This window comes from Coturnix japonica, chromosome 15 (assembly GCF_054131305.1).
Source record: "Coturnix japonica strain WE chromosome 15, WE-NBRP24, whole genome shotgun sequence".
NCBI lineage: Eukaryota > Metazoa > Chordata > Aves > Galliformes > Phasianidae > Coturnix > Coturnix japonica.
This window is the reverse complement of record NC_140677.1, coordinates 8336619-8348263: the sequence shown is the minus strand read 5'-3', so window position 1 is coordinate 8348263 and position 11645 is coordinate 8336619.

Sequence of the window (11645 nt, the reverse complement as noted above, 5' to 3'; positions counted from 1 at the left end):
CTGCCTTCCCCAAAGCCCACCTTCATGATTTAAAAGGGAGAGGGCACGAGGTGCAAAACCAATGTAAAAGCCCATGATATGGGAAAAGCCAATTGTTTGGAGGTGCTCCTGCTTTCTTCTTGCTTTCTTACCAGCAGCAGACCCTCTCCATTCCTCACTGCCTAGGAACCTGCTGCACCTCCTGCTTCTCAAAGTCACTGCCGTGGATGAATGAATGAACGAACACTGAGTTAATGCTAGTTCAGAGAAATAGTAATTAGAGGATGTTAATCTGTGAAACTGTTTTAAATTCAGCTCTCTTGGTCTGTTGAAGCTGAATTCAAACTAAGGTCTGCTTTTATGGATGTGTGTTTCCTAACCACCTAATGGCTTTGGCTCCCATGCTTTGATTCTCTGGCTACTGTGATCACCTTTCTGACCTTTGTGCGGGAACTGTGATGCCTAGAAGCAATTTCTCTCAGCTTTTAAGAAGTGTCATCAAGCTTCAATTTTTGCTTAAGCATTACAGAAATAGTGACGCTTCCTGGGAGGAACAGAAGTGTGCATACCGTGCATCTCCTTCCAAAATTACAAATACTGATCTTTAACGCTGTTTGTTCCACCTGTCCTGTCAACTAATGTATGCTTCATGCTCAGCTTCTGATCTTGTAGGAAACTAGGAAGATCTGAACTATATAGTCTTCACAGTAAGTGCTGTTCTAGATTGGTTTATTTATTTATTTATTTATTTATTGTTAATGCAGTCGCCCAGCAGATGGCTGTCTGGGGCTGTCAGCAAGATGGACAAAGCAGATTTAAAGGCAAGGTCAGAGGCAAGTAAGCAAGAACACCAGCTGGTGCCCAGTGTTTCCACTTATGGCAGCTGTAGCTTTCTGAGTCAGGCTTCAGAGGTTTTATGTCTCTAGCAGGACAGGCAGGCAGCTGGAAAGTAGGAGCCTCTTCTGCCCATCTACCCTTATGAGGAAGACTGTCATTCTTTCATCTCGTGGTGAGGGGGAACAGGAGACTTTCTGCTATCTGGGCTCTGTGAAGCCTTCTCTTAACCTATGAGCTGGCCTGCAGTTGAACCTTGGCTGTGCTGGCACCAGCTCAGTCTCACCTGCCTGTAGCCTGAAGCAGGACTTGTTCTGAAAGACTGAGAGATTTCCTGCACTCTCTAATACTTTAGCTGCTACTAGTAACTATATCTCCCTTTTGCCAAGCTGTCTTTCTCTAATATCTACCTTTTAAATTTAACTTTATATTTTTTAAGAACTTAAGATCCTTTTTCCAATTTCAGTTATCCTGATTATACTATCCCCACCCTGACCTTTTTACAGAGCTTTGTATTTTGCATGGAAAAATACTGGGTTTTTTTAATATGATCTGACTCCATTTGGTACTTTCAGTTAAGAAAAGGAGACCAAGAATAAAGGGTTGCTTTGCAACAACAGCTGTGGGAGGAGAAACGTTTAAAGTGGGCTGATCAGACGCATCTGCTTGTTTGTTCGAAAGCTCAAGAACCACTGAAAACTGATGTGGCTGCACATCACTTCTTGTACAAGAAATTCCTGAATTACTTATTTATTATTATTGTTATTGAAATAATATTATTATTTTTAATGTTACTTAACTTGATCCCCTTGTATAATGAAAGAATAAGTCCACGTTACTCCTGACTTTCACGCTCGTCTCAGGGGCTTGGGTTTGCCGAGGACATTCTTGCCATCAGCTGTGGAACAATTACCAGAATAAACTCGTAGCTGGTATTTTGGGACTGGTCCTAGAGTAAGTAATCTTTCATCGTGGCCAAAATAGTCTCTTCCGGTGCTTTGCAGCCACTGGGCAGGAATGTACCGCATTCGTGCTGTGTGAGAAGGTTCTTCTCATGACACCTGGGTTCCAGCCATAATGCTGCTTCCTTTTACAGACTGCAAACAAAAAGACCCGCTGGCCCAACAGTAAGAGGCTACTGGTGCCATTGGATACACTGCACTGAAGAACTTCAATAATGTTGCTCAATTACTCCCATTTGAAAATAGGCCCAGCTCCCTCTGCAGCTTCACAGGGACTTTTGCTTCTGACATTGGGAACTGCTAGGAGCTACTTCCTTCACAGTGTGAGCTCCCCTCATAGGCTGGGAAGCAGGGCTGTAAGGATCCCAGCCTCTGCCCTTGTCCCTGGGATGCACTACCAGCAGTCCTACCTGTGCAGATGGGCTGACTGCCTGCTCAGAGGCCGTGTAGGTGACTTCATCTGAACATGTTTGATGTCCTGGTTTTATACCATGCTTTGTCTTCCTGTCTAGTAGACCCTGCCTTGATCAAGCAGCCCAGTGGAAGTGAAGGAATGGGCTGTAGGGCAGAATACACTGCCTAACACAGCATTCTTGACAAGAAAACCATTTCTAGTGCAGCAACTTTTGTTGTAAATGAGAACATTTTGCACCGGCTCAGAGTATTAGAACAGTTTGGCTGCTCTATCTCTAAACCTGGTAAAAATAAAAACCTTTATTAGTGGACAGATAGTGTTTATACTAACATCTCCACATTTAGTTTAGTTTAAGCAGTTTATAATTCGTAGGTCCTCTTACTGGAAGAATGGCTATAAAGATCAGTATCAAAGTTACAGCAAAAGGCTACAGATAAGCTTTACTTCCCTTTGTAGATAACAGTTTGAATGTAAATTTGCTAAAGGACACGATGCTATTGCTAACAACTGTAGGTATTACTGACTGGAAAGCTGCAATGTTCCGTAATGACTGCTTCTTTGTCAGTGTGGAGTGCTGGCTTCTTTAACAGTGCTGCTGCTCTGCACTGGAGAGAAGTTGCACACAAGCTGTAGATATCTAAATAAATGTTGAGCTGCCTGGCTATGGATACTCCAATGCTGAAAGCAGATCCTAGCAGCGGCATTTCTTTTTAGCACTATTTCCTAATACAGTTTCCTAATAGTTATTTATTGCTGGCAGGTGTTTGTTACTTCCTCTCCACTTGTATAGTCAAAAAAATCCTAAACTTCCATTTAGCCTTGAGTATTTTTTCTCTGCCCTGGTTAAAGGTAGGAAAATCAATTTTCTGTCCCTTCTCATCTTTAATCTCCATATAGATTTCAGCAGAACCAGCTGAAATGCTGAAAAGGTGTAAAATTACAAGGAGTCCTTCTCCTCAAGTTTAAGCTGATGTGATGGAGAAAAGCCCTCAACTGCCTACATAGACAAATGCTAAACAAAAATACATCTCTTTGAAACACAACCCTCCCTGCTCATTCTTCCCTGCTCACCCTTGACTTATCAACCACTGCCAGGCAATTATCTCCTTTGCTGACTGCCTCCTGGCCTGAGCCAAAGTTCAGGAACTGGCAACTGGTGGAGATCACTCCAAAGAAGGGAACTTGGCTGTTCTCAGAGTCCCTTCCCTCACTTCCCAGCAGCTGCAGCTATGCTTAGTTGCAAGACACCGCAGGCTTTTGTAATACAGCTCAATTCAGGCTCCAACAGCAGAGGTTTCTCTTGGAAAGGAGCCTGAAGCTGCCCCAGTAAGTAGGTAGGACAGGAGGGAACATAGGGACCTGGTTCTACTCCTGCTTTGTCAGTGCCAGCACCAGAAGTAGGCTGGCTACTGCTGCTGTTGAGATGGGAAAGGTGTGAAGATAGAAACTACTGTGTGGCTTTCCCAGCAGCAAGAGTCTCTGTATTTACCCATTAGGCCCCAGCAAACACAGGCACAGAAAGAAGGACTTTCCAAGTCTTTTTCCCAGGTACACACAGTTTCCATTCAGCAAAAGCTGTGTTGGGACTGCAAGGTTCAGTTTCATCTGTGCCAGTGAGGAGCTGGAGGGGGCTCTGCTTCTTCAGGAAATGTCGTGTGTGAGGCACAGCATAACAGGACTGGTACAAAATGCGTGTCTCTTTTGAGAGGAGCAATATATTTTGGTATGGGCAAATTATCTCCTGTGTTGATGAAAAATTTCTTTTTTTCCACCTCCATTTCCCTACTTATGGGGATGGCAGGAATGAACCACTCCCATGTCATAAGTACTGCTTGTTCCAAAAGCAGTCACTCTTGGTATTTCATTCAGCAACAATCACAAAAAGAACTAACACATTCTATCAGTACTTGGCCCATGCAGTTAAGGACACAGATGGAATGGAGGGTGTCAGGGGGCACAGCCATCCAATGGACTGAGCAACTATCTCCAGGACATGTTGAATCATATGAAAAAAGTGGGGTTACTGCGCTTCTTTTCCATATCATAGTATGTTTTTCCAGTATAATCTGTCTACATTTTCCAACAGTACAGTCTGAAGATCCTCTTTTCTTGAGAAATCTGCACACAAAAGGAACATATGTCTTTTTAATTTTGTTTCCTAGTGAACTAGAATTTAGTATGGCTAATGTTACTCTTTCTGGAAAATACAGAAGCATACTGTGTCACTAGAACTGCCTTATTTAATCAGACCAGAGATCTCTTGGCCCAAAGCGCAGCCCGCAGTCAGCTAGAGGAGGAACTGGAGGAACAAAGAGCACGGTACTTCCCCAGCCTGCTCCTCCACTTCTACCAAGCCACATCCACATTTGAGGGAGGTACTGAGATTGACATTGCAGCTGTGCCTTTTCATTTTGGTGCTCTAGGCCTCATTTTCAGCTTAACCACCTTTTGGGGACCTTTCTGGTTTTGGCTTCTACAGTCTCCAATAACAGCGAGTTGTTGTGTTTAATTGTGTGCTGCTTTTAGATTGGCTGAATGCTGATTTCATTGATGTCCCTTAAATCTTGTCTCATAAGAAATAATAACATTTTTCCTTCATCTTTTCTGAAATAGTTTGTGATTTTTTGGGCCTTTCTCCTTTGGGTTTTCTCCAAACCGACAACTTCTTTAACTTCTCCTTGTACAAAGCCATAATCTTCCCCTCTCTCTTTTCTTCTTTGTATTTCTTAAGCAAAGTGTATTCCAGGTCACAGTTTCTATACAGCCATATTGACATTTTCTATTTTGTTCTGTAATATTTTCCCCTAGGAACTGACTGAGTTGATTAATTAAAATTGGTATTGATTTTTAAAGATGCTTAAGAAGTTTACTTATCGAGTAGTTGGCAGCATTCTGTCTTCTATAGGTACTTCTATCATAAAAGCCTCCTGGTCCATCATTTCTGATAAATCTGAGTTATCTGCTACAAAGTACTCTTACTAAATTGACAGAGGATTCTTTGCTGCAGGTGGTGTACAGATTTGTAAAGGATTTTTTTAATGAATCCACGTAACCTAGCAACATTTACACCATCAACAAACAACTGGTGTTTTTCTGAGCAAAAGAATGCCCAACCCATTGTTCTTTATTCTGGCTCCATTGGTAGTAATGGCAATATTTACAATGCCCAGCCCACTGTATTTAGAGTCTTTTTCTTACCTCATATTCCTTTTAATCACACTTCAGCTCACCGCTAAAGCTTTATTCAGAATAATTATAAGATTCTGAAGTGAGATATCCATGGAAAGTGCTCACCTTGATTCTTCAGTTTAGTTTCCCATTTGGTTGTTAGAGGAGCAGTTCACCATGTCATGGCTGCTCTAGATTGTCTGAAATTCAACTGCTAGGAAATATGAGATCTGCTGTTTGATCACGAGTGCTTTCTGATGGGAGAACTGTGGTAACCACGGAACTTTTGAAATTTGCCAAAATTTACTTTGAAAAGAGGATGTTTTCAAAATCAGTGGTTTCCTGTGCTGTTTGTTTTAAGAAAATGTGAGGGTTAACAGCAGTACAGAACCCCACCTAGATGACTATGGAGATAAAAACAGGAAATCCATTTTCATTAGGTACATAGATGCTTTCAAGTTGTCATAGGTAATGAGTTCATAGACTCACAGATGGCTGAAGAGTCGTCATCATGCAGAGACTCCCCTGGCCCCAGGACAGCTTTGTCTGGGCTTTGTTTGTATCATTTAATCATTGAAAGGACAGATGAGGAAAGGTTCACCTGGGAGAGGACTTTGTACAGGAAGTTCTGTTCTTGTCCTTCACAGAGTTTTCTGTGTCAAATGATAAGAGAAACCTTTCTCTGTGATCTGGCACCATGAACTACTGCAAGTACTTTATGGGCATTACCCGGCATCTGACAAGCCTCAATGAATTCAATTTGATCTCTGTTTAAAGAGATCAAGTTAAAAGATTACAGCTATGGATATAATGTGGACAGAAAGAAATGCGAGCATCTCAGGATTCAGTAGTGGGATCTGGCTCTGCCAGAGTATGAGACCATCTAAGACACCACAGAGGGGTACAAGAGAACAGAGAAAAGTACCCCCGTTTCACAGGCAGCACATTGCACACAGGATGCAAATACAACTACCTCTCAAAGGCTTTTAAATACTTGGTGGAATTCAGCTGGAAGACGTAATCCCTTGTGGTCACTAGACCTTACATCTGTAAACCACAACACATTAACATCTAGTATTCTTGTTTAACTTATTCCCTACAACCCTTTTTTCCCAAGACCTCCTTTGCACTCAGTATTGTTTAAGTGATTTTGTAAATACAGAATCTACAACAAAACCCCCATTTTTGCTGAAAGCACTGAGCAGCCTTCGCCAATTCCTCTGGCTTGTTCCAGCAACCAAAGCATTAATTTTCAAGAGTGCTCTTGAGACTTCTAGCTATCAAATACTGCTCCCAAGATTCACTCATCATTTTCCTCCTGTTCTAGTAGCTCTTGCCAAATTTATTTCAATATAAATTCAGAGAAATCTGTTTTTCAATTTATATGATAAGGGTGTAAGCAAAATGTAACCTCATTTCTCTGAGGACAGTTCTCAGCAACTGCCAATACAGCGAGTGCTTCTTGCCTTATCTATTTTACCTTATTTATTGGGTCTCCTGTAAAAATACATACAGTTGAACATGCCATTAAGACTTCCACCTTACCTGATGTAGTAGAACATTTAAAAATACAGTTTAACTATTTGCTTTAGGTTGTGAGAAGAAGCCGAACATATATCTGTGAATAACTCAGCAAGCTACCGTGTCCTTTCAAATGAAAACCTGTCGCTGCTTCTTACATTCAGCTTCTGTCTGAGAAGATGCATATTTAATGAAGACTGTGCTGCTCCCTCTTTGCTTTAGCTGAAGAAAATAGCTGCTGAAACAGGCCTTTCATGTCTAGCACTTGATCCCTTACTTTCTTGACGTGAAATAACAGAGGTAGATTGTTTTTATTTTTGCCATTCTGCCTTTCGTTGTTTACTTCTTTGATCTTCAAATAGCTCCATTTAAAGGAAAAGAATCATTATTTTGTTTTCCAAAAAGCCTCAGATGTGTTACTTGTGCTGCTGGCGGTGCTATGCCCTGAGCAGAAGGACTGCAGTGATCTCAGCTGTTGCAGTGCAGGCTCTGGTGCTCAGCTCCTCATCCCCTGAGCAGCAGCATCTGCCCTCTGGCCCTGGAAACATTCTCATTGCACAGACCCAGCTCATTCCTGAGTGCTTTGTGAGGATTCAATTATTCCTCCTTCCCTTTCCTGCCAGCTTCTCTTCCCTGTATCTCTTCTCTATTCTTTTAAACAAATAGAAAACAACCACTGTGCAAATACGCTCTTTCCAACTCAACCAAGCTTCACGCAGCTTTCTTTCTAGGCGCCAACACTGTCACTGTGCAATGATTCACACTTGCTGACTCCCAAGAAAACCTCACTCCCATGCAGCCTTTTGGGTTGTTCCTCACGTATTCAAATTATCTGCTTTGGCTGTACTTCTGTTAATGCAATTACATTTTCCAATCTTTTGTCCTTTTCTCCCCCTCCACTTTCCACCTTGCTGTGCTTTTTTTCCCCATCAGTTAATCATTGGCTCCTCTATCTGGACGATTCTTTGGCATGTCTGATACCTTCAGATTTTGATCCCAATCAGCTGGGATACATTTTTCCCTTGCATAAATTCTCTGAACCAGGTAAAACAAATTCTGAGAACTGAAAGATGATTTACAACACTATTCTTTCTGCAGAGGATTTCTCCCTTCTTGAGAATCCCTTTGTTCCCACGGTGTTTATTTTAAAGTTAAGCAGCAAAGTCTTGAGGCAACAGCAGCCCATTGCTTTCCAGATGAACTCTTCTTTTTTTCTTCTTTTACAATTTCATATCCCTGTCAATAGGTGGAAAATTTCACAGTCTGTCTTTGTGTCTGTTATGTAGCCCAGGAAGTGGCAATAACAGCCTACGCTGCCAGGTTCTAGGACAGCTCACGTTAAATAACTTCACAATTAAAGTGTTTATATACTACAGCACCTTTCCTCCCTGCTTGGTTTGGGAAATTTCATCAATGAACTGTTCTCTCATTGATTTCTTTTTCTGTACCTCCCTAGTGCTGCCCTGCAGTTCAGGCTCTTAAGATTGCTCCTTGCTCTGCTCTAACACAGCTCAGTGATTCTTTCACTGTTAGCCCTGAGTTGCCTCCTAAAGGTGCCAGCTCAAGCCCTCTACCTCAGTATCAGACAGCTCAACTCATCTTTTGTTGTGTCTTCTTTTCTTGCCTTTGCTCTTCCTTAAGTCTTCATTTTAGTCTCCAGCCAACCAAAATTGTGAGCTTGAAACACTCTTTTCATAAAATGCTTTCAGTTTTCAGAAATCTTTGGCAGCAAGTGAAGCAGAAGTGAAGTGAGTTCACTTTGCTGTACAAAGCTAAACAGAAAATAAATAGCTTAAATAGCTAAACAAAAATAGCTGTTCTCTGAGCCAAACCTCATTTTAACAGTGCATCCTTAAGTCTAGTAGAATGCTTAAGAGTGATTTCAGACAAGGAGAAATTAGCCAGCTGTTCATGGGAAAAAGTGAAGCCAGCACTATCTGACTGGGTTGTCAAGTATACAAAGAAAACAAACAGAAAACATTGTGCTTCTAACACTGATCATTTTTTGGTACTCAAAATACTGTTCGTGATGGCCACGTTCCTCCATGTGAAAGACGGCTCAGCGGGAAGCTGTTGTCAGATGGAAACTGCACAATGCGGAATGATCCAGGCAGAATCACTCCTCTACCTCTGGGATGCTCTCAGCTGCCAGAAAAAGCTGCATTATCGCTTGCTTTTATTTCAAAGAGCTCAAATACTTAAAGACAGGGAGGAGATCAAGGGAGACAGGGCATAATTACATTCTTGTTTCTCATATCATTAAATACGAACAGAGGAACTACAATGCATGTCCCTTGCACTCCCATTCTCCTGTAAACACAGAGGAAGAGCCAAACTTTGCCACTAATTTTGCTGTTTCATTGACAAATCAGTGTTGTGTACATTGAAGATTGCTGTGGGGGACACGGGAAATGAACTCTACAAAACCTGAAGGACTTGACCCACAGGGTGCTTATTTGAAGAGCAAACACTAAACAATCTGTTAGGTTTCTCTAAGCCATAGGATAGGTCTAGGTTGTATCTTTTCCAAATGGTTTACATTAGCTGTGACTCAGGCAAGTCACCTTTAAAAGGGTGTGAAGAAAGATAAGAAACAGCCTTTTTTTGTATGCGTGTTGCCTCTAGTTTCTTGCTGACTGCAAATTAAACATCAGGGAATTGACATCACTGCAGTGCACTTGAAAGGGAACTCCCTTGCTAACAGTAGATAAAGTGGAGGAGCATCAGCGTGGGGACAAAGCAGCTTTGAGGTGACATTAGAGTCAAGAACGCACGCATCTGAGATGCATTACTAGCATTACTAGCTTAGGGAGCAGTCATTTTTCAGTGCCCTGAGGAGAACAAAAGACAAGTCTCCTCTCTGAGGCTTTCTAAGTTTAGGAATGTGGCACAAGGAAGATGAATACCAGCACACAGAGTCAGTGAGGCATGTCAGTCTCTGAAGGTGCTTCAGGAGAAGCACTGACCAGCTGCAATGGGGAGAAATGGCTGTGTGGAATGGTGATGGTGGACAACTCCGGATAAAAGGCTGCTGACAGACTGTGAACGACCAGCTGAACAGAGGTCATGAAGGATCTTCATATGAAATGTGTTTGATGCAGAAAGAGAAAGAGAAGACAGAAAATCACTGCAAAGTACATGAAATGACGGGCCAGAAAAATGAACTTTGTGGTAGAGTTTATTTAGGACAAGAGTGAAACAAGTTTGCATTCACAGAAACTAAAAAGCTGGTATGGCTGAGCCAGAGAAGGCTCACAAAAGAGGGGACTATGTGATTCAGCTGGATAAGTAAAGGTTGGATCTTTCCTGTATGTGAAAGGAAAATGTGAATCCCAAAGCTACTGATGCAATTACCAGAGTCACTGAGAAAAAACAGCAAGAGGTCAGGGAAAGCTGCACCCTTTCAAGGCTAAATGATGCAAAACCACAATCACTGAGAAACACTTCTCACAGTTCAGGATGCCTTTGTAAACACTATTAAGCATAGTTTTCATTGTGAGAATAGGGACGGTTAATGTATTGCAGAAAACGTACAAAGAGGGGTGCAGAGGTTAAAGCTAAATGTCAGAAATACAAGGCTACATCAAGCAGGAAGGCTGCAATGATAAATACAGAAAGCGTTTACTTTAAAGCATGTAAGTTAATACAGCTGAGACACTATGCTACAGCATATAGTGATGTTTCTAGAAGCTAAAGGAAACACTAGAGCCCTTAAAGCAAGCTGTGCTCTTCTGCAAGAATCAGCACAAGGCTTAAAAGAACAACCAATCAAACAAATCAAACCCTAATCATAGCTAACACACACAAACAGGACACAGAGGCTTGTGTTCAAAATATGCTGTTTATTCAAAAGCTAATTACAGTAGACAAGAGGCTTTTCAATGCAACAACACGAAGGGAGAAAAGATTCCGACAAGAAAAGATAAGTGATAAGGAAATTACCTGTCTTTCTGTGCAAATTCTTCTGTCCTTTACCACCTTCTTGTTTTTCAAACCGCTGTTCAAATGCCATGGGTAACTGATGTCTGCACATCAGACTTTGAACCCTTTTATCTTATTAGCAGTTACACAGGTGGCTACAGTGAAATCCACAGAATGAATTCTGGTGCTGATCACAGTTGTGATAAAGGACCTCTTAGCTCTTGGAAACCTGTCACCATTTTCCTACCAGTTGGGTCTGACTGCTGGGCTGCCTACCGTCACCTGGCTGGGAGGTTTTATGTCTAACAAGCTTAACAGAGATATTTGCCTTTATAAATCGATATTTAATCCTCTGCCTACAAGGCACTTTGCAGTGTTTATCCACCGTAATGCAATACTCGACTATTCTAGAATGAATGTACACGACTGCCTCCATTCATAGACATGTAGTGTAACAGGAGACATTGCTCTCCAATTATTTCTGATGTTGCAACACGTTTGCAGGTCCTGATTATATAAACCAAGACCGATGGCCTCAGCACTTGCTTCCTTCAGTTAATCCCCTCCTGCTGACATTGTCCTTCCTGCTGCCTTATCTTAACACACTAAATAGTAAGCACCTTTTAGCAGTAGCCCTGTCTCACCATCTGCAAAGAAACGCACACCAGTCTCCTCATCCAAAACCAGGCTGTGAACAGTCGCACAGAGGGGCCACCCACACCTGCTCACTGACCCTTCTCCCCTAAGGGCCGAGGCTGTCCCACCTTTTAGGGGTAACTGCCTTGAGACCATTTGATCTGGCAGCATCTGCCCACCTGGTGTCGCCGAGGCAACGTGGTTCCTGG